Source organism: Natrix helvetica, assembly GCF_964273705.1.
Source record: "Natrix helvetica genome assembly, chromosome: 5".
Taxonomy (NCBI): Eukaryota; Metazoa; Chordata; class Lepidosauria; order Squamata; family Natricidae; genus Natrix; species Natrix helvetica.
In genome coordinates, this window is record NC_138551.1 from 43,794,528 (window position 1) to 43,818,980 (window position 24,453).

Consider the following 24,453-nt stretch of genomic DNA (forward strand, 5'->3'; position numbering starts at 1 on the left):
CCTAAAATACATTGAGGCAAATATAAGTCACCTAGTCATCTTTTTGACTTGTTTGTTTATTTTTAAATAATGTGTGTGGTTGCCTTTAGCTGAATATAACATAACATATGAACCATAGTTCTCTGTCTCCAGGGTAGAAATATATTTTATATAGGATTCTATTTAGAAAGTGGTATACAAATTGCCTGTCAAAATTCTTTGGAATAGACCTAAGTATCAATACTGATAGAGCAAAGTTTCTTTTTTTCTACGATGATGATAATTTGTTTTAATTTCTCAAGGAGTAGCACAGTATAAAGAAGAAACAAAATGAATCATAAGTCTGACTGGTGTTCTTTAGAAGTTCAAATTCCAACCAGGAACCTACAATTGTATCATCATCTTCATCATCCATCATCATCATAATACAATACAATAGTAGAGTTGGAAGGGACCTTGGAGGTCTTCTAGTCCAACCCCCTGCCTAGGCAGGAAACCCTATACCGTTTCAGACAAATAGCTATCCAACATCTTCTTAAAGACTTCCAGTGTTGGGGCATTCACAACTTCTGGAGGCAAGCTGTTCCACTGATTAATTGTTCTCACTGTCAGGAAATTCCTCCTCAGTTCTAAATTGCTTCTCTCCTTGATTAGTTTCCACCCATTGCTTCTTGTTCTACCCTCAGGTGCTTTGGAGAATAGTTTGACTCCCTCTTCTTTGTGGCAACCTCTGAGATATTGGAATAATGCTATCATGTCTCCCCTAGTCCTTCTTTCTCTTAAGCTAAACATACCCAGTTCCTGCAACCGTTCTTCATATGTTTTAGTCTCCAGTCCCCTAATCATCTTTGTTGCTCTTCTCTGCACTCTTTCTAGAGTCTCCACATCTTTTTTACATCGTGGCGACCAGAACTGAATGCAGTATTCCAAGTGTGGCCTTACCAAGGCATTATAAAGTGGTATTAACACTTCACGTGATCTTGATTCTATCCCTCTGTTGATGCAGCCTAGAACTGTGTTGGCTTTTTTGGCAGCTGCTGCACACTGCTGGCTCATATTTAAATGGTTGTCCACTAGGACTCCAAGATCCCTTTCACAGTTACTACTACTGAGTTTGGTATCACCTATACTGTACCTGTGCATTCCGTTTTTGTTGCCTAAATGTAGAACCTTACTCTTTTCACCATTGAATTTCATTTTATTAGATAGTGCCCAATGTTCAAGTTTGTCAAGATCCTTCTGTATCTTAAGCCTATCTTCTGGAGTGTTGGCTATTCCTGCCAGCTTGGTATCATCTGCAAATTTGATGAGTTCCCCATTTATTCCCTCATCCAAATCATTGATGAAGATGTTGAAGAGTACTGGGCCTAAAACAGAGCCTTGGGGTACTCCACTGCATACTTCCCTCCATGTAGATGCAGTTCCATTGAGAACTACACGTTGAGTGCGGTTGGTCAGCCAGTTACCAATCCATCTGGTGGTGATGCTGTCTAACCCACATTCTTCTACTTTATCTAGTAGTAGGTTATGGTCTACCTTATCAAAAGCCTTACTGAAGTCCAAGTAAACTATATCAACGGCATTCCTCTGGTCCACTAATTTTGTCACATTATCAAAGAATGCAATAAGATTAGTCTGGCATGATCTGTTTTTGACAAATCCATGTTGGCTTTTGGCTATTACTTTGTTTGCTTCTAGGTGTTCGCAAATTCGTTGCTTGATTATTTTTTCCAGAATCTTTCCCGGTATTGAGGTTAGGCTGATAGGTCTGTAGTTTCCTGGATCTAATTTTTTCCCTTTTTTGAAGATGGGAACCACATCAGCTCTTTTCCAGTCCTCTGGTAGTTCCCCGGTGTTCCAGGATCTCTGAAAGATATAATTCAGTGGTTCTGAGATCTCGTCTGCTAGTTGCTTCAGAACTCTGGGGTGTAATCCATCCGGTCCTGGTGATTTGAACTCATCTAGGGTAGACAGGTGCTCACTTACCATTTTCTTCCCTATTTCAATTTGTGTTCCTAATTTTGTGGTGCTGCTTTTGATAGGTTGGACTGTTTTATCCCTTTGTGTAAAGACAGATGCAAAACATGAGTTAAATAGTTCTGCTTTCTCCCTGTTGCTTGTCACCTTCTTGCCACTTTCTCCTAGCAATGGACCAATTGTTTCCTTAACTTTTTTCTTGTTTTTAACATGTTGGAAGAAGCTTTTTTTGTTAATTTTTACTTTTGTGGCAAGCCTTTCTTCATTGTGAGCCTTAGCTTTCCTCACTTCATCTTTACAGGCTCGGGCTATTTGCTGATATTCTGCCTTAGTTATGTCCCCCTCCTTCCACTTTTTATACTTACTTTTTTTGTCTTTCAGTTTGTCAGATAGTTGTTTATGCAGCCATGCTGGTTTCTTTTGGGAGCTGTTGTTTTTCTTCTTCATTGGTATTGTGTTAGACTGGGCTTTTCTAATCTCATTTTTCAAAATTTCCCAAGCTTCTTGAGTTGTTTTCCCCTCGAGGATTCTCATCCATGGAATTTTTCCCAAGCTCTCTCTAAGTTTATTGAAATTAGCTTTCTTAAAGTCCAAGACTCTAGTTTGACTTTGTTCTACTACTTGTGTTTGGATAATGTTGAATTCCAATATTGCATGGTCACTTGCCCCCAGGGTTCCTATGGCTTCAACACCTTCTATCATTTCCTCTCTGTTAGTGAGAATTAAGTCCAGTATGGCTGATCCCCTTGTTTCCTTCTCTACTTTTTGGAAAACAAAGTTGTCTGCTAGGTTTGTTAGGAACCTGTTGGATCTTCCACTTGGTGCAGAGTTTGTTTCCCAGTTGATGTCAGGGTAGTTAAAATCTCCCATTACTATTGTGGTGTGCTTCCTACATACCTTAGTTAGCTGACTAGCAAAAAGTTCATCTTCTTCCTCTGCTTGGTTGGGTGGCCATCACCCAACCATCATCACCATCATCATTCTGTGGCTGGGAGAGTTTGTGGCCAAAATTTCAGTCCAAGTATAGATAGCATGGCATGATATATCTATGGAGATTCTCAATATCCAGGTCATGTTTGTCCCAAAGGTGCTGTTGAAAAAAGGATTTTCATGGTTTCTTGAAAACCTCTCCTTGAAAGCATTTCACTTCTCATCCAAGGAAAACAGAACTGAATAAATTTATCGGATAGGAAGTGAAACATTTTCAAGTGAAAAAACCCAAGGAAGTCCAGTTGCCTTTTGAACAGCACCTTTGGGACATGGCATGGTATATGTACATCTGTTTCATTTATTTAATTGGATGCACAAATATGCAAAATACCGACAGAGTTTAAATTGTTGTTCTGAAGTTTCATGGCCATGATAATATGACCCTGAAAGGACACAAACACTGCCAGCCTCTCAGAGTCAATAACATTTAATTTTCAAGGCACTCTTGTGCTGTGGCCCATAAAATCAGGTTTAACATTTTCTTTCCATTTTGTCCTTGTTTCACTGTGAGGCAATTTGACTATTTGTGTTTAAGAAGAAATTGATAATTGTGTAACAGAGTATAACTTCACTTATCTAAATGGCTGGAGGGAATTCAAACATTGGGATAATTAAATTCTCAGAAAATGGAAAGTGTTCTTTATGCTGAGATATCTAGGGTTATAGCAATAAGGGAGAACAAGCAGACAATGAATTTAGATAGAAGGCCAGCAAGCTAAGACTCTAATATGGTGTAGACTCTAGCCATACAGTGGTATTACAGAATAACAGAGAGATTATTGTTTTTTGCAGAATATTTCAAGTTTCTCTCTGTGTGTGTGAGTATGTTTGTGTGTGTGTGTGTGTGTGTGTGTGTTCCTCATGCATCAGTATCTGTTTACTTTTATGCAGTATAGGATTAGGAGCAACACTATAGCCAACGGAAAATGTACCGATATTGCATTGACATAATGTCTTTAATTCACTTGAAAACTATTTTTCTTCCCCTAAAAGTCACACTGGAAATTTTAAAACCAATGACCACTTTGAAAGTTCACTTTTTGTGCCATAGCCATACACTACAATTTTTTCCCTTTGGCAATGATCTCCACCAAGCTGAGATGGCAAGTATGAACAGCCTAATATTCTGCCAAGCTTTATGCTCTACATGCATCAGATCAGCAAAAATTAATGGGCAGCACATCCTGATCAAAAGCCACCTATGCATAGGGAGTAATTAAACAAAGAGGAAATAACGGGTCAAGAGCTGTTTCAGTTCTTCACACTAGCACTGCATGCCTGGCTGCTGTGATTTATATTGTTCATCAGCAATCAAATCAGTAATTGGTTGATTGCTGATGAACCATGCCAATCTTAGCGGTTGACCACCCTACTAATAAACTATTCTATTACCTATAGAGATAAGTTACTCAACACTGGATGCTGATGATTAAATGATGAATATTGGCTGTAACTGTAAACTTATTAAATAACTGGCAATGACCAGGCCAACTTTCCTTATCTGGATCTTCTCCAGATATTTTAAGATTGGAATACTTAAAATATGTTGGGATTGCAGTTTAAAAATATAATCTGGCAGTTGTAATTCAACACTTTTTAAAAATCTGGTGGACAAACATGGCACCCAAAGACTACAAATTGGAGTAATTACTATGCTACATAGCAACAAACTTTATTTCCTTTAATTGTGGATTCATTGTGTGATTTGTCATGCACAATATAAAAGAAGAACTTGCATAAGATAGCATAGAAGTCAGGATAGAGTGAATGATATGTTCAATTTCTTGTTTATAAGTACACCCACGTGTATGAAAAATGCTTGCTTTGCTTCTGTACCACATTGATCAGAGCATGAAAAGGTGGTATCATTATAAAACTATCCCACTTTGATCCAAGGGCTCGTTAAAGAAGAACAATCATTGACTTGACCTTCCAAAGATGAAAAACAGCCTATTAATTGAGATCTAAATTTAAAATAGGCAACTTTGACAGAAAAAAAGAAGGGCCTTTGTACTTTTCTCTGCTAAACCCAAGGGGCAATTTACGCCAATTGCAAACACATTGGAAAGATTAACCGTGTTTTAAATAGCCACAGAGGTGACTTTTCAGCCTACGATGTAAAAAGGGGTTGGAAAGGATCAGCCCCACTCATTAACAGCATTGCAAAGTGACAGCTTCTACCAGCCAGCTTCATAAACTCTCTAAGAGATGAAAATGTATGCCCTGACTAGCTATACCTTTGTAGGGAAGAAAATCTATCTTTTGGAATAGCAAAGAATTTGCAAAATGTGACCTATGCGGACCCAGAAAATGGAACATTCTAACTAATGAGCCATTAGTGACATTCTAGCAGGATCCAGAAGTTTCTAGAGTTGCACACTATAGCATTTCAGAGGTTGTGGAATGCTGATTGGTTGTCTCTTTCTATTAATGGTTTGGAGGAAAATCAGAAGTGGGCTGAAAAATATTTGGAACAGCAGCAAGTGATCATCTAAATTTTGTGCCCAAATTTGGTAGCTCTATATGACAGCTCAAAATACAAGAGACAGAGGCAGTCCTAAAATATAAAGAAAATGATTTTAAACATAATAATTGAATAGGCTTTAGATTCTTGTCCCATAGGACACACAACAATCATCCACTGGTGATTTGTTTACACTATCACTGCTGCCTACAGAGATTGTACATGTGCTCCTTTAATAGATGTGTGTAGGCAGAAATTTGACAAGAGTAGTTTTCCTACAACAGATAAAGCTTAATCTTGCTAATTTCAACAATGGGACTGAGAAAGACATCGCAGAGTCTGGACAAGGTATCAACAAAGTATTTCTAATGTATACTAAGAATATATCTTTCTGTTTAAAAAAATTAGCAACTGGATGATACCGTGACAGTTTCATTAAAAGCTCTGAAAGTAATCAATGTTTAAGTTTAAGTTAAGTTTAAGTTTATTTGATTTATAGACCGCCCCCTCTCCCCGAAGGGACTCGGGGCGGTGTACAGGAACCACATTAAAAAACCATATACATAATAAATACTATTAAAACCAGATTAAACCTAGAGCCCTGTACAAGTTGTTAAAAATTAAAACACGACCTAAAACCAACCCTCGAATTTAAAAATACAGGCATGGGGTGGGAAGCTGGAATTAGGCCAGGCTGGCTAAGTTGAACAGGTGGGTTTTTAGCTTCTTGCGGAAGGAGCGGAGATCTGTAGTTGTTCTGATATCAGGGGGAAGGTCATTCCAGAGGGTCGGGCCCATCACAGAGAAGGCCCTTCCCCTGGACGTCGCCCGCTGGCATAGCCTAGTGGACGGCACCCGGAAAAGTCCCTCTCTGTGTGAGTGGATCGGCCGAAGGGATGTATGGGGCAGGATGCGATCCCGCAAATACCTGGGTCCTGTGCCATGGAGCGCTTTAAAGATGATAATCAGTACCTTGAAACATTTAAGCATTGGCTGCTAGCTTTAAATTCCAGATCTGATGACTGCAATCTAGACAGATGCAAAACTAACATGGCCATTTTGCTCTGTGTATTCTAAACATGTTTTGATAGTTTTATGGCAAAATGGTATCCTTGAAGCACATCAAGGCATAAGAGATGGAGAATTTGTAATCCAAATCCAGATTTCCCAATTTAGGGAATATTAGTATCCATAGGATTTGCATAGTTTTGAAAATTATTTGCATGATTTTGAAACCCTTAAAACCTGTCTTATGAGATATTGAAACAGCTTGTCCAAATCGAGAAATTGGAAGTTCCCCTAGATAATGGTGGGCGAATAAACGTTCTAAAATGAGTTCATGCCTCAGCAGAAATCTGTGAGGTTGAACAATCCATTTTTAAAATGATTAATGACATGCCAGTTCCTAAGCGAATTCAGCTGTGCCTTGCCACAGCTATAGGGGTGTGTAGGAAACAATATTTACTTTTCAGAAAATCAGAGAGGGTGGATTGTTAGCTTTGCTATGGTTTTGGTTAGCAAATAATGCCTGCAAATTTGACAAGCCTGTGCCAAAAGCACTCAACTGAACTCTTATTTCACATTGGAAGGTGGCTTTTTTTATATTTGTACCAGACTTCTGGTTTTTATTATGCATTCTTATGTGTGTCTTCACATGAAAAATACAACTAAATGTTTATTGTGTGTATTTTGGCATGAGCTTCTATCTGTAGTTATTGAACATAATACAGAGTCGCTGTACTTCATTGCTATCTGTGGGTACCTGACTCATGAAAAGTGGAACTTATATTTATCAAAATATAAATATTGGGTAAAAGACCTTTTAATAATTCAGGAGGTAAAATGGATCAAATCCTCATTACCAAGTTTTAAACTGGTCAGGATTTCATTGAGTTCATATTTATAAATACATTATTTTATTTATATTGAACTAATTAGACCTGTAGCTATCATACAAATGTCCATATTCTAAAGTCTAAGATGGTCAAAATGTATATTTTATTTGCACATGTAGTAAAGCTATATAAAATGAAGAGTAATAAAGCTATATACAATGAAAATAAAGTCAATTTCTGTGTTTTTCCTTTAGCTTGGAATTGATACAAAAGTAATTGAGTGGAGTCTGAATTGAAAATCCACTGCAAATGCATATGAATTAGAAATACATGGATTTGCCCACCTTTCCCCAAGTTCATGGAATCAATAACTTTTTGAAACACATCATAAGGAAAGGTTATAAGGGTAAAGGCAATAACCAAATTAATAAAGGAGAACAGGTAAGACCCATTCATAGTTGCCATTTCATCAACATATCTGTGATTGGGAAAATAAACAAAAACATTTTTCTAAACTGTGTGAACTACATCGACAATCCTGAATCATCTTTGTTGCAAGCACTAGCACTTAGACTTACAGTATATACCGCTTCATAGTGCAAACACTCTCTGAGAAATGCATAAGGTCACCATATTGCCCCCAACAATCTGGACCCTCATTTGACTGACCTCAGAAGGATGAAAGGCAAAAAAAAAAGGATGCAAGGCTGAATCAATCTTAAGCTCATCAGGATCAAAGTTGCAGAGTTAGCCTGCAATACTGCATTCCAACTGCTGTGCCACCACAGCTCCTGCAAGATGTAATGGTAGCCGTTCGTATTTCTTCTATGATTAGGATAAGAGAAAAGGATGTTCTCACTCTTTGGACTCCAGGTATAGTATGTTTTGGTGATTTATTCATATTATAAATGTTAAGTGGCCTACTTGTACATCACTAGATTAATGAAACATGAATATGGAAAACAGTCAACAACTCCAAACCACTTTTCTTCCAATGTTTTTCTCTCCTAATAATTAAGTGGATTGCCTATCATATTCTGAACACTGTTCAAGCATCTACTGTTTCCCAAGAATACAGAATAACGTAACATTATCTTCCCCAATATGGTGCAAATCAGAAACGTTGCACTAGAACTTCAATCTGACCTAATCATTGTATCTAACAGTTGTTGCATACTAGGCATCATAGCAGTAGTCCCTAGTATAAATTTTAGTCTCACATATATGATTAAGAAACAGTATCCTGCATACAAATACATCCCAGCCTCTAGATTTGCCTTAGGAAATGAATGGTAGGATTATTTAGTGATGAATGGACTGATTGATCTGAGAAACATAAAAAAAAAGGTGAGAAATGCTTTCATCCCCCTTTGTTCTCTCCACACTGATAACGCAGGAGTTTCCAAAAGTGCTGAATCTAAGCTCTCCTGTATGGGCCCAGGTTTCTTTCTCATGCATTTTACATGAAACTTCTTTAAACATTTCTGCCTTTTCTTTCTTCCTGCCCATTCTCTCTCCTAATGAATTCAATGTTTATTGGAAGTTGGTCTTTTTCTGGGAGGAACTGCTAAGGTACCAGTGCGTTAGCAGAAATATATTGATATGGGAAGGTTGTATATAGATAGAGATGGAATAAATATCTTCTGGTTTTCAGAGCCAAAACTATGGAGAGTTATGTACGACAAGGGGCCTACTTGTTTCAATACTGCATAATTATTTCTAGAGGTTAGTTTACCTAAGATTACAAAGCACTATCTATGTAATTTACACATAGAAAAGCAAAGGTTTTTTTTTCTTTTTTCTTTTTTCTTTGATCAAACAAGAGACATTCTATTATATGCCATAAAGAGAGTGCAGTGGAACTTACTCCCTAAGGCATTCCCCCCCCCCAAATCTTAAATTGTCCATGTATGTTGACTATATTTCTATATTGCTTTGTTTGTTTGACTTATATAGTTGGCCACAACTCTGGGAAGCTCATACCAATAAAAAATATAAACAGTAAACACTAATCTGGTGCCCCAACTAACACTCTCCAAAATTATAAAGTATATTCCCCAGTCTTCAGCCTCTTCTTATCTCAATGTTGGGGGTGGGGTGCAATGTCAGTTTTTATGGCCTTCTGGAAGACTAAAAAGAATGAAGGCCTTCAACCCAGGGGGAAGGGTGTTTCAACAGACAGGGAATGGAAACAGACAGGGCACAGAAAAAGCCTGCTTCCTAGGTCCTGCTATATGTCAATATTTAAAGGAAGGGATCTGGAATATGCCAACTTATTGGAACTGGTGGAACAGAGAGATAAAACCAAGGAGAGGTGGTTTCACAAATAACCTGACCCAATGCCATGCAGCGCTTTCAAGGTGATAGCCAGCATTTGAAGCTGTGCCATTTTCAGATTGGACGGCCTCCTGCAGCACCCTGAAGGCCAAAACTGGCAACCCCATTTTGGCTGCCAGAAGCACCACAGGCCAGTTCTTTGCTATTTCCAGGCCGTCCCTACAGGCCAGATTTAAGCACCCCACAAACTCTAGCAGATTCTTTTGCCGTTTGGATTGCTATAGACTCTGTACTGATGAAACACAACATTTCATACTTTAAAAACTCCAGGGAAGAGTTCTTTTACATCCCTAATGAATATAAGTTATATGTTAACTGTAGATTATATGTACAGGAGTTAACATAACTGCTTAGACAAGAAAATAAGGCGCTTTAGCCTGACATATGATTAGCTATTGTGGAAATACAATGCTAGACTAAGTTACGGTAGATAAATTGAAAACGTATCTTCTTATGCACCTAATGCATTGGATTCCTTATAATATTACACTCCAAATGATTTTTATTCAAAATATACTACGGTTGAGCCATCAAATCACATAGATGATAGAAATACAGCCTTGTGAAAGATAAAAAGTCATTCTTTTCCAGTTTTTTAATCTTTCTGCCTAAAATCTTATTCTGACTCTAGTCTGTATGTATATCTATATCATCTATATCTGTATCTATCTATATCATATTTTATCTATATCAATATTTATCTCCATCTATGTAGATTACATAGATAGATGATAGATAGATGATACAGATGGTATAGGTGGGTGGGTGGGTGGGTGGGTGGGTGGATGGGTAGGTAGGTAGGCAGGCAGGCAGGCAGGCAGGCAGACAGACAGACAGACAGACAGACAGACGATAGACAGACAGACAGACAGACAGATCACAGTTTAAAAAATATCTGGATGCTGATTGGCTAGTGTTTGGCCCCTGTGCTAAGATGTTTTTGTACCCAGTCAAAAAACAGGGAAGACACTTTGTACAAAGATGCACAGAATGAGACAGACTTGGGAATGGATCCATTTTACTCATAAAGTTAATTCTCCCAGAATAGTTGCCAAAAAAGACTCATCTTCCTTTCTTCTTCCCATTGTTTTGCTTTTTTAAAAAACCAGAAGTTCAGTAATCACTAGACAAAGTTAATATAATGCTGGGGCCGCCAGAGGAATGGAGCTTGTCATAAGGCATTACTACAGACTTTGCCAACATGATTATATTGTCCTTCAACATTGTCCTTCCCCAGCAAGAGGATTAGGAGCAGGAAAGACTCTGTGGTGCAGTGGATTAATGCACTTACCTTCCAAGGTCAAACACAGAGCTTTTTGTGGAATCTATTCTTGATATGCACAGCAGAAAAACGGCAAGCGGCTGAAGAAAGGACAGTGTTTTTCTCAATAATGAAATAAAATCTTTACATACCCTGCCTCCCCTTCCCAGATCTCCTGGATCCCCTTGATTTTTTTCCCCCTATTTGATTTGCTACACTGGCAAATGTTACAACAACTTCAATCGAGGTTCACTAAATCTAGTGCAAACCCATTCTCTCTGTAAAACATTGCCCTCCTAAGTCATGAAATGTTCTGAAGAATAAGCACAGGATCTTAAGGAGATTTATGATATTTCTGAGGAAGAATGTCAGCAGAAAGGATCTTTTCTTCCCAATGATGCTCAGGTTTGGAATTCATTTTCAGTTCTAGAAATCACAATTCAGCTGTCATATACCATGTAACTGAAAGTCCCCGTGCTTACATGATGCAACAGTATAATTACACTATACATCTATGTTGCATTATCCATCTACAATAGATTTCTACACAGACAAACCAAAGCTTCTGTACCGCACAAGCCTTTAAAATCACAGCTGTTCTTATACAGACAGAAATTTGTATCTTTGTTGTCACCTAATTCCATCTGTCTCAGAGTTTGTTGGCATTTCTAACTGGATAAGATCTTTTGGCAGTGCCTCCAAACTGAATAACAAAGGACTGAAATATGCCAGCACCAAAGATGAAAGCAAGAGAGATGCTATTATGAAATAACACATATGTTGTGTTGGAGAACATGCTAGTATAAAAATACTGTGATGGATCAGGCTGTTAATTTTGTAGCGTTTTTTTCCCACTCTTCTAACTGCACATTTTATTTCAGTCAGATGTTTATAAAATGAGTAGAAAATGTTTATCCAAATATCCACATAGTGATATTTTAGCTTGAAAGAGGGAAATGTATTCTAGTCTAGCCAGAAAACAATCATAACTCAGCTGAGAAGTGAATTTTATTTTCTCAGATCTATTTTACAATTCTTACAATTGCCTTGACATGTATTGCCATTTCAGGAAATCAGATAATATTTCTGAATATAGCAGTTAGTAAAAAACTGTTATTTTGCTTATCCTGTGGCTACCTTTGGTCGATGTGAACATGGTAATAGCCTTATGATCTGTTGCTGCCAAGAAATTATGCTTAAGAGCATGAGATAATAGGCCTTCAATAAGGATAGTAGAAAAATGAGAGAGAGGGACAGAGACATGTTTCATATGTCCTTGTCCATTTGATTATCTTAAGTTTGATTGCAGAATTAACTCTCAGATATTTTTCATTTGAATTTTGCATGTTTAATATGTAATATTAATAATCATACATCATCCATAAATCTACAAAACAATAACAAGAAAACCTGCTTAAAGTGCACAAACGTATCACTGGAGACTGTTCATCTTCATGCCTGTCTAAGAATACTGCAAGGTTTTTCCATTTAAAAATTGCAGTATTATTTCTAACTGAGGTACACAAGCTCTTTAAGGGATACTCAATTGTCACTAAATTAAATGGGAATAAGGTGTCTGACTCCCCAAGGCACTTTGCAAATGCCATTAAAAAGTTTTTTTTTTCTTTTTCCCTGTAGAAAATGAAGACTGGCACATATGGTTACCACAATAACTGAACCAGCTCCTGATTAAATCAGAACCAAGCTCTCAGTAAGATTTATGTGGTGATTCTTCACCAACTTTACTTTTTCAATGTTGTAGCATTGTTGAAAACCACGAGCAGTAATTGAGAAGACAACATTGAAGATTGCTTTGTTTTGAATGTCTTACTGATAGGAAGCAATGCATTTTCCCCCATTTTAAACAGTAAAAGCAAGCTGATTGCCTTAAACCCGAGGTCCTGAACCCTCAGGGTGCGGCCCACTACTGGGCCATGAACTGTACAGAATCGGGCCATCCAAAGTGGTGAGCAAGGACATGTGAATGCATCCCCACTTGTGAGAGCAGTGAGTTAGCATAGGCCCACATGCTCCATTTGTGCAAGTGGTGGGCACACAGACCTACTGTATATCTAATGCAAATAAGCAGCACACATGCTTGCCCACTACTCACATGGAACCATCCTCACTCCTTATTCCGCAAAGCCGGAAAGTTTGGGGAACTCTGCCTTAACCCACTGGCTGAATGAAATAAATAAGAGTTCATTTTCCCCAAATGTATCATTTGAGATTCTTGTCCAAGATGGACTTGATTAGCAATATTGGAAATGGTAATCATGGTTTATAGCAGGAATGGAAAATCTTCCAAATGTTGCTGTCTCACAAATCTCAGCAGCCACAATGTCCATTGTATAATTAAAGGTAAAGGTTTCTGTTCTAGCTATGGAAAACTCTGGTGGACAGATGGAGGCGAGCCAGGACTTAAAGCAGCTAACTGCTTTAATGGTAACAGGTTGCCAAACGCGGCAATTCAAATTTCGCGCGCGTAAACTAACAGGGAACAGCTGTGCCCTGCTTTGACAGCCTTTATATATGCTGGCTGTCAAACCGGGAACCAATCAGAAGAGAGCACAGCGCCCTCTGGTGGAACGGACCAGAGGGAAAACTATAATACACAACAGTTTCCCTTGCACATATGTCGTTCCCAACTCTAGGGTTTCGTGCTTATCTCTATTACAAAGCTGAAGAGCCAACACTGCCTGAAGATTTCCCCATGGTCATGTAGCCGGCATGACTAAATACAAAGGCACACGGAACGCTGTTACCTTCCCACCAAAGGTGGTCCCTACTTTTCTACTTGCATTTTACAAGCTTTCAAACTGCTAGGTTAGGACCACCTCTGACCTCCGCGCCTTCCGGATAAAGCTCAAGACCCACCTATTCCAAGTAGCTGGCCTGGCTCAACCATAGTTCGTTCACACTGCTCCTGACGGGTTTTTTAATTTTTTGGTTTTTGGAATTTTATTAGGGGATTTTAAATTGTGTTTTTAATTGTCTTTATTCATCTGCCTACCTCCTCCATGTACACGTATTCGTTTATTTTGTGTGTGTATTGTCCATATTGTATTTTATGTGTTTTTTATTGTACGCCGCCCCGAGTCCTTCGGGAGAGGGTGCGGCTAAGAAATAAATTTTATTATTATTTATTATTATAGAAGCTGGGACAAGTAATGGGAGCTCACTCGTTACGTGGCGCTAGGGATTTGAATCACTGAACTGCTGAGTTTTCTGATCTACAAGCTCAGTATCTTAGCCACTGAGCTACCACGTCTCTTTTTATATAATTACTGAGAGTATTTTGAAGGTTGAAAGTTTGTCTGTCTAGTCTGTAGTGATTCCAAAGTCTTTTAAGGAGTTGTGCATCTCATCAGTGTCAAGCGTATGAATTTATAATTGTTTGCATGGGATACTAATAACATACTTGCTAGAATATTTCTTGTTCCTTAAGCTGACAGAAAAATCTTGACAAATATTGAATCAACTATGTCAGCACAAGGTTAGCACACCCACTATTTCCAGAAAACATATGTATTACTCTTTCGCATTTTAATGATGAACATGGCCTTGTTGTATTTGGGCCTACTTATGCAGCAAAAAAGGTACTAGATTTGATATTCTCTTTCACTGGGGTCAGTGAACTGAAAGTGGAGCAGCTTTCTGTATGAACAGATGAATCAGATCAATTTTAGATTAGCAGCGCCTATAAAGTTATAAAGGGGTAGAGAACTGATTTAAATGGTCCAATCAAAATATTTGATGGGTTTGAATTTTCTTCCTGGTCTGTCAGCAGTTAGTTAATCCGTGGAATATAGAAAAGGCTCAGGCAATTGATACTGTTGCTCCTATGTACCTGTTTCCCTCTAGCACATCTAATTTGTAATCTTAATTTATGAAGCTACTAAAACAGCAATGATGTGCAGAATAAGATTGGAGCCCAAAGGGTAAATCATGTCAAAATGGAATGGCAACATCTTTGGAAACCCTATTCCACAGTAAGGGGTACCAGAGTTAAGACTTTGTCTATCCCCTTTGTAACTGCACATAAAAAAAAAATCAACAGTGCTTTTCCATACTGTATGGCATTCCTCTGTGAAAAAATTGGAGATGGGAGAAAGGAGTCCAAACAGCCAGAGACACACTATGAGCAATTTTTTTATTGTACTTTTCAGACAAACTCAATCAGATTTCCCTTGATTTTGACTAATAATGGGCAAGGCATAGGAAAGTAACCATAGCAACTGCTTGTCAGGTTTATATGAATTCTTTTCTTTCTTTTTTCTTTTTTGTAGATCTCAAGGACAGGGATGTGCATGTGGCGAGATGACAACCACCAGTTGCTTGCTTGATCCTAGCTCATTAAACCTAAATCTTATCAGACTTAGGATTGTGAGGGTTGGAATAGGCAAAGAGGAAACAAAACACTTGCAATTGGATATGATTGTTTGCTAAATAATAATCAAGTGAAGCCAAGATAGTGTGAGAAATGGACCACAAGAGATGTGTGGGTTCAGGTCTGCATAGCAGATATTTAGCTTTGGTAGAAGATTATCCTCATCTTTATTACAGTTTTTCAATAAAAACATGTCTGATACACTCAAGTCTGAACTTTTTATGAGAGCAGTAGCAGAACCAATAAGGGTTGGCCCCATAGAAAAGTGAGGTGATTAATGCCTTCTTGTAACCTGGATGTGTCCTGCATGCTTAAAGAAAACTTTACCGAAAAAGCTGTCTCTCCACCCAGAAGATAATTTTCATTATGAGCTAGTCTGACATATTCTCCTCTTGGTTAAGGTGATTAAGAAATCATTTTAATGACATTTATCTCCAGATTCATTGGCACAAAACTGCTTTTAATAGATCATTTCAATTAGTGGTATATCTAATACCAAGACTACTTCAGTTATCAATATGCCAGAAACTAGACGATGAAAATGCAGCTTCTTAGTTTTAATGAGTCTCACTAGGGAGCATTTGGGAAAGGTTGAGATTTGGACACATTGACCTATTATGGGATACAAATCCTATCTTCTTCATCTATATAAAATCAATGGAAATGGTTATTTAGCACTTTAAAGATGGATGTTTCAAGATATCCTGTTCTTTATAATTGGTTATCTGAAGAAAACAAGTTAAAATTAAATCCAGGTTAGACGTTTTATGGGTAAGGGAAATGTTGAGTCTATGATTGAGATGAAGTTTATACTGGATGGAGTTGCACAGCTGCCAAAAGAAGTCAGTGTTTGGGAATGCTCCTTGATTCTCAGCAGTCCCTTCATTTGTTGGTGGCAGCTGTGGTAAAGAGCACAGTCACATAATTAATGGTACACTATCAGTCATCCTGAACTGATCGACTTAGTAACAGTTATTCACACAATAGTTACAACCCATTCTCAGCTACTTCAGCATACTTTATATTGGGCTTCCCTCAAAAAGTACAAGATGCAGATATGATATCCAAACTGTTGATGGGGCAAAGAGAAACAAATCACATAATGCCTACACAGGCTACTAATTTCTGATTGGGCAGAATTTAATCCTAAAGCCATATGGTTCTTAAACCTGATTTTCTGTAGAAGTGTCCATCCATTATGAACTTGCCTGGCAATTCATATCACAGGAGAAGCCTTTCTCAGGATATCCCTCTTCCAGAGTATCTGACAACTTAAAAAGCCTCTTCTTCGACTCTTAAGCTACAGAATTTACCCCTTAAAAAGATGTGTCTGCCTCCCACTCTCTCAGTATTTAGGAAGATAGTAAAAGCACATTTCTTCCATAATGCCTTGAACTGTTATAAGAAGTAAACTATTATTCCAATGGTTTACTAATGTTGGCATTGATATTAATTGTATTTATTTTGATCTGATTTTCCATTTGATCTGGTTTGATCTGATTTTCCATTTTTAGAATTATTATAAGGCATTTGGAATGTTGGAATAAACAAAAAGAATCAGGTATAAGTAAATAAATGACCCTACGTGCACATGTGACAAAATTTTCTCCATTCTCTTTTAAAAAATCTTATCTTCCTGTTGTTTGATGCCTCTTTGGCCTTTCTCTGTTAAAATCATTGCATTCACATGCCAGGATGACAAAGTAAGCATTGTGATGCCAGTTCCAACCTGTACATAACTGATATGATGGTATTCATTTCATCATCCGCCTTTCCCCTCCTTCCCTCTAGCACACATTTATGGATACAATGCAAACACTGCCACTGAAATGATGTTGTATTGACCTTAGAAATTATGTCCTTGACAGACACTGTTATTATGAAGGATCAATCAGAATTATCCAAAAAATTAAAGGAGTATTAGTTAAGATTTTCTATCACTTTGGCTCTGTTTATAAAATCCATCTGGATCTGACTAAAGAATCAGATAGTTCAATATAAGGCTTCTACATTGGTCAGCTCGGTGTTTCCCAAAGCCCAAAAACTCAGGATGTTTAGGAAGCTGGTTTTTTCCTCCTTCTGGATAAGGAAGGCTCTAATTTCTTCCCACGGTTGTGCTATCCAGCAGCTCTCAACCAAATCATGTCATGTCTGAAAGTGAATAAACAATTAGCAATCACAGATACCCTTATTAACAACAAACTGGTTTACACTAAAACAAGTAAATTTAGTGTCACCTCATAGTAAAGAATGCTGTATTTAGTATAATTTCTGCCTTGGTTTTCTTCTATCTGTACTCAGTCCCCTTCTAACTGATTCTGTACAGGTGTGTAATGTAAAGAATAGTGTGTCTTCTTGCTTTTTAATCTTATGACAAAACATCTTCTCTTTTACATTTCCCTTTGGCCTTTTCCAAATCTGAACTGCAAAAAATATGGATGATTTGACTAGCTACCATTCTGTATTTACTACTTTTCAGATTTTTACAGCTAAGTTTTAGAAGTCTTATTTCCAAGAAGCTTGTTTTTTTTATAAAATACTTCTACATGTTTGTTTCTTACTTTGATGATGTTCCCATTCCTTTTATGAATACTAATCTCATTCAGCCTCTTCCACTAGTTTGTATAAGTAGTCTCTGCACTGTGTTTGTAACTTTTAATCTGGACTGTTATCTGGCTTCTACAATTATAATAAGATTTATTACATTAGAGTCATTTGTTTAGTTTGGTTATAGCACCACATAAGCTCTTCATTTTATCGTACCATAGAAGGAGCATGGCAAACTGCATTAACCTCAGTTTTTCCTCTGCACTTAACCAAGAGGCATTCCACTTAAGCTTTCTACAAAAAAATATGTATTAGCCTTGTAATAACTCTTTTTTAAATATATATATAATTTGTATATATATATTGGGCATCTGAAGCCTAGCATAGTATTGAGAACAGTGGGGTTTCTCTTACTGTCACTACTAGTACTCTGATCATGCGTGTTCTGTTTATGCATGTGCCTGACTTGCACTGTGCATGCATGCACAATCCACCGCCCCTGTGACAACAGCTGATTATTGGGGCTTGTGCAGGCACTGCATGCTGTGCCCATGTGCGCACTTTGTGGTTTGCCATAAAAACAGGTATAGAGCGCAGGTGGGTGGGTGGGCCAAAACAGCCACCATACCGGTATGCTCTCAGCTGCTCCAGGCCACTGGTAAGGCTGTACCGGGCCGTACCTGTAGCAACTCACCTCTGATTGAGAAGCTACCTAGTAAAAGAGAGAACAGTGAATTAGCCTCACATTTGAGAGAAATAGAATTTGAGGCTTTGTTTGAATTATACACTAGAAGCAGTTAGAAGGAGGCTGAGTAATTCATGGTTCAACATGTTGTAAGAATACAATCATTATCTTAGAATAATGTGGAAATTAAGCAATCTTTGAAACCATCAATTTGTTTGGGCAAAACTATAAATAGAGCAATTATGTTTTATTATCCCAGTTTAAGGTTGATTATGTTATGAAACCCAGGCTAGAGGTTTTAGTAACAGTTTCTACTTTTCATATTTGGTGAACCTTGGCTTGAAAGAAAAATAGATTTGTATCCATTAAAGTAAAATGTTGTTGTTATTTTCTGCCAATGTTTTTATGTTGGCTTCCTTTACATAGATCATATCCTGATACATATAGACAATTTATCCTCTTTACACAGATTGTATTGCCAATATTCTAATTATGCATGCCAAAAGTGGATGTAGATTAGTAATTTAGAAGTACCTCCAATCTTGATTCCATGGAAACCCTCCTGGGCTCTCTTGTCACGCTAAATGTACTTTTCCAATTGAGTGTACAAAATAAATTTTGCAGTACAAGTTCCTGTATAGACGATAAAAGCCCTTGGGCCCAGAGAAAATGTCCCATTTTGTAAGTGAATTTGTGTTGCACTTTAGCTTCCACATATTTATAGGGATATGAGAATCTGTGTAACAAAACATATATCTGAAAAGGAAAACATAATTGGAACAAGGTGGCTAAGATTAATTTATGTTATCAGATGTGGTTACTAAAGCAGTAAATCACTGCTGGACATGAGCATTTATTCATATTTCCATATTAATACACAGGAGTCATGAGGTCTTGTGTATAATAATCAGATAACTGGCATGCTCAATGTAAACCTGTGGACTTCTAATCCTTTATGGAAGAAAGGGTGTTTCATTCTGAAAGATCCATATAACAGCATTTACTCTTCACCTTCTATGATTACATAGAAAAGTCCACAGTGTTTATATATTCAGTGTATTGTATAGTTGAGGCTTTGGAATCTATTCTGTAAAAATGCGATTTATTTAACTACATTGGGGAAACTGGGACAGAGCTTCATTTTTATAGGTTAGCGATATTTTTGAAACAATGCAATAATGAAAGCAAGTTTGGTCTAATGGTTAGTGAGCCAGGCTAGAAAGAGGGACACTGTGAGTTCTATTCCTGCCTTATTTGTGAAGGCCACCTGAGTCACCCTGAGCCAGTCAATCTTAGCACAACTCACCTAATAGGGTTGCAGGAAAAATAAGAGGAAAATGTGTGTTGGATATATTTGCCATCCTGAGTTATCTATAAATGTAATAAAGATGGGATACAAATAAATAAATAACGTGATGAAAATTTAACGAGTGGAGCAATTATCAAGATATCAAAATATTCCACAGTTGAAAAGGATGAGAAGTGGGGCAAAATCCATTTAAAAATATGAAAATATCTGAGATTTTTATTTCAATTTTACTCTAGGCAAAGATCACATTGCAGGAATCTGTCAAAAACTTCTCTATCAGTTTTTCAAAGGTATTGCTATTAAAGCTGCATTGATGCAGAATGCCTGGAATTAAATGAAATATTGGTAAATAGTCAGTTGTTACTGTTGTCAGAGGCATACACAGAGTTGTCACAAAAGACACAATAGCACTCAAAGTCATCCCTCTATGCATCATACATGAAACACACATAAAAAGGGGAAAGGCTTTGTTCCCCCAGTTCAAGCTTCCAACTTGATTTTTTTAAAAAAATTGATTGTTATACCCATTTGCGGAAATGAAGGGAATCTTCCTTCCTTCCTTCCTTCCTTCCTTCCTTCCTTCCTTCCTTCCTTCCTTCCTTCCTTCCTTCCTTCCTTCCTTCCTTCCTTCCTTCCTTCCTCCCACCTCCTTTCCTCCCTCCCTCCCTCCCTCCCTCCCTCCCTCCATCTTACTTTCATGCTTTTATGCTTTCTTTTTTTCTTTTTTCTTTCCATATCTATATAGCCAACAATCCCCAAAGCACTCTGGGTAGTGAGTACTACTACTACTACTAATATTGAGACTATAGCTTGATACAAATAGCTATTCAAAATAGCTTTTCAAATTAGATGTATGTTTTGTCAATATTGTTCAAGGGAAAGAAATTCTCCAACAATTTCTCAAAAGCTGCACTCCTTCATATCAGGGACACCAATCCCTCATAAAGTCTTCCTGTGGCATTGAATTCAATGATGCACTGTTAGATAGACAGTTGTACATTAAAAAAATGCAGAGCATTCACCCACACATTTTTGTACCTGCTTTACAGTTTAGGAAATGCAAGAATACCTCACTCCACTGAGGGGGAAAAAGAGCTTATTACTACTGTTTTCTTTGGAAAAAAACCTGGAGCTTTGTCTTATTCTCTAGCTGTTAATTCAGGCTCATCTCAAACGAATTGCTGAATTTCTTACCACATGGACACATTTGATAACAAAATCTCCCTCATAATTCTGGCAAAACTATGTGGGAAAACATTAAGATACCTTTGCACATCAATCTAATGTTCATTCCAGAATTATGTGACTAAACCAATTAATTCTCTAAATATCTGCAGGGCTTTGAAGACAATGTTTTATTCAAAAGCAAAATCTGGCATTCTACCAGACCATGGAATAAACAAAAAATGTTATGGAATCGCAAAAGAGGACTGTTTTCCTTGTGAATAAGGTAAAAAGGAAGTTTGTCCCACTCTCCCCAAAAGGTGATAACTTATTGAAATTTTAATGGCAAAAAAACTCCTGGGGAAAACTAACGATTGGGTTTAAATCTTTTTATTCATCCATAGGTTACAATGTCCAGGCAAGCCCTGAGCTAAGTTTGTAATGCTATGCAGATGACATATAAAAATTTAACCCAGGACACTTTAAACACAAACACACATCCGTAAAGAAACACACATAGATTATAGCTGATTAGGATACAGAGCAGCATAATGGAAACATGGATATTCTTTATGTGTAGGAACATAACAGGAATATTCCTAACAACAATCTAATAGCTTTGATATATAACTTGTATGAAAGCTTTGGTTGTCTTAACAGGTTGCACTGTACTTTCCTGCAGAAATAAAAGACATACATGATAGTGCATATTGCTGAATCTTCTCTTTCTAAGGTTCTAGATGGAGATCCTCACGCTCCGAATTTGACCGAACACAGGTAAGAGCCTATTTGCGGACCTACCTTGTGGCATTAAGAGTGGCCAAGTGTTGACATTGTGCCACTCTTATTGCGTCTGCAGACAACTGCCCTGCTGCCCTGTTTCGGGTGACCCGCTCCCTCTTGTCACAGAGGCCGCGGAAAGCCACCTTACAGGGCAGGACAGAGGAATTTGGTGAATATCTGCAGGACAAAATCACTCAAATCCGGAGTGAATGGGTCCCCCTCAGTGGGCTAGGGGGAGGCGAGTCTTGAGGGACCATTCTGGGAGGAGTTTGACTCTGTTGCCGCCGAGGATATGGACAGGTTGCGTGGGCGACTACGAGCCACTACATGTTTATTGGACCCGTGTCCCTCCTGGCTTGTACTGGCATCCTGGGAGGTCACACGAGACTGGCTCCTGGGACTAGTGAACGCTTCATTGAGTGAGGGATCCTTACCGGCCGCCTTGAAAGAGGCGGTTGTGAGACCCTTACTCAAGAAGCCTTCTCTGGACCCAACTGAGCTAGCTAATTACCGTCCCATCTCCAACCTTCCCTTTTTAGCGAAGGTTGGAGAGAGTGTGGTGGTGCAACAGTTCCCACGTCACCTGGAGGAAATCGATCATCTAGACCCGCACCAGTCTGGCTTCCGGCCAGGTCACAACACAGAGACGGCCTTGGTCGCGTTGACGGATGATCTCTGGAGGGCCAGGGATAGGGGTTGTTCCTCTATCCTGGTCCTATTAGACCTCTCAGCGGCTTTTGATACCATCGACCATGGTATCCTATTGCACCGTCTGGAGGGGTTGGGGGTGAGGGGCACCATTTTGCGGTGGTTCTGCTCCTACCGCTCCGACCGGACGCAACACATGTTGGCAGGGGAGCAGAGGTCGACCCTGAGGCCGCTCACTTGTGGGGTGCCACAGGGGTCGGTCCTCTCGCCTCTCCTGTTCAACACATATATGAAGCCGCTGGGTGAGATCATTCGTGGTTTTGGGGTTGGATACCATCTGTACGCTGACGATACGCAGCTGTACATCTCCACCCCGAACCACCCCAACGAGGCCATCAAAATGATGTCCCGGTGCTTGGAAGCCGTACGGATCTGGATGGGAGGCAACAGACTCAAGCTCAACCCCTCCAAGACGGAGTGGCTGTGGCTACCGGCGCCCCGGTTCAACCAGTGGACTCCATCGCTGGCCATTGGGGGCGAGCAACTGGCCCCCGTGGAGCGGGCGCGCAATCTGGGCGTCCTCCTAGATGCCCGGCTGTCGATGGGTGACCATGTGGCAGCTTTGGCGAGGGGGGCGTTCCACCAGGTTCGCCTGGTGCGCCAATTGCGCCTCCTATTGGACCGGGATGCCATTCGCACAGTCATTCATGCGCTGGTGATGTCCCGTCTGGACTACTGCAACGCTCTCTACATGGGGCTCCCCTTGAGATGCACCCGGAGACTACAGCTGGTCCAGAATGCGGCCGCACGGGCAATTATGGGGAGTACTAGGTACTCCCATGTAACACCTCTCCTGCGCGAGCTGCACTGGCTCCCTGTGGTCTACCGGGTGCGTTTCAAGGTGTTGATTACCATCTTTAAAGCGCTCCATGGCACAGGACCTAGTTACATGCGGGATCGCATCCTACCCCATACATCCCTGCGACCAATCCGCTCTTACAGAGAGGGACTCCTCCGGGTGCCGTCCACTAAGCAATGCCAGCGGGCGGCGCCCAGGAGTAGGGCCTTCTCTGTGAGGGGCCCAGCCCTCTGGAATGACCTCCCCCCCCGGTATTAGGACCACCACCGATCTCTGCTCCTTCCGCAAGAAACTCAAGACCCACCTGTTCCAACTAGCCGGCCTGGCCCAATTATAGTTTTATCCTCTAATCCTCCTGGCAGTTATTTTAAATTTTAGGGTAGTTTTTAATGTTTTTAATTCTATTATTACTGTGTAGATTTTATGAAATTGATTTTGTGAGTTTTTATGCCTCCTCCATGTAACATGTAATATGTAATATGTCTATGTAAATGTATATGTCCATGACATTTTGACCTTTGATTGTACACCTCCCCGAGTCCCTTTGGGGAGAGGGAGCGGTTTATAAATCTAATCAAATCAAATCAATCAAATCAAATCTAATAGTCATTCCATGCATTGTTCTCCTTTGTAAAAATCGTCAGTAGATGTTACATAAATGTATAATAAAGAAAGATGTACCGGTATGATACTGCAGTAACAAAAGTAAAGATATGATTTCATTATTGGGTCACATAATTCAGCCTGAATCTTGTTCCAGCTCTTCACAAAATGTATCTTAGTTTCTGCTGAACTACTAAAAATATAAAAGCAAACAGCCCCTGTTTTCACCCTATTTGCATTAAAATGAGATGGGCAACTTATGGGATAACTTTGGTTTTCAGTCCAGATAAAGTGGTTCAGCTATTTAACAGAATAACTGAGTTGGAAGGGACCTTGGAGGTTTTCTCGTCCAACCTCCTCCTCAAGCAGGAGGCACTACACTATTTCGGACAAATGCCTGTGCAGTCTCTTATTGAAACTTACAGTGATGGAAACCCACATCTTCTGGAGTCAAGCTGTTCCACTGATTGTTCTCATTGTCATGAAATTGATTTTTGGCAGTAAAAATCGAATGTCCTCAATTTAGTGTGTGTATGTATATGTGTATGTGTATGTGTATGTGTATGTGTATGTGTATGTGTATGTGTATGTGTATGTATATGTATATGTATACGTATATGTA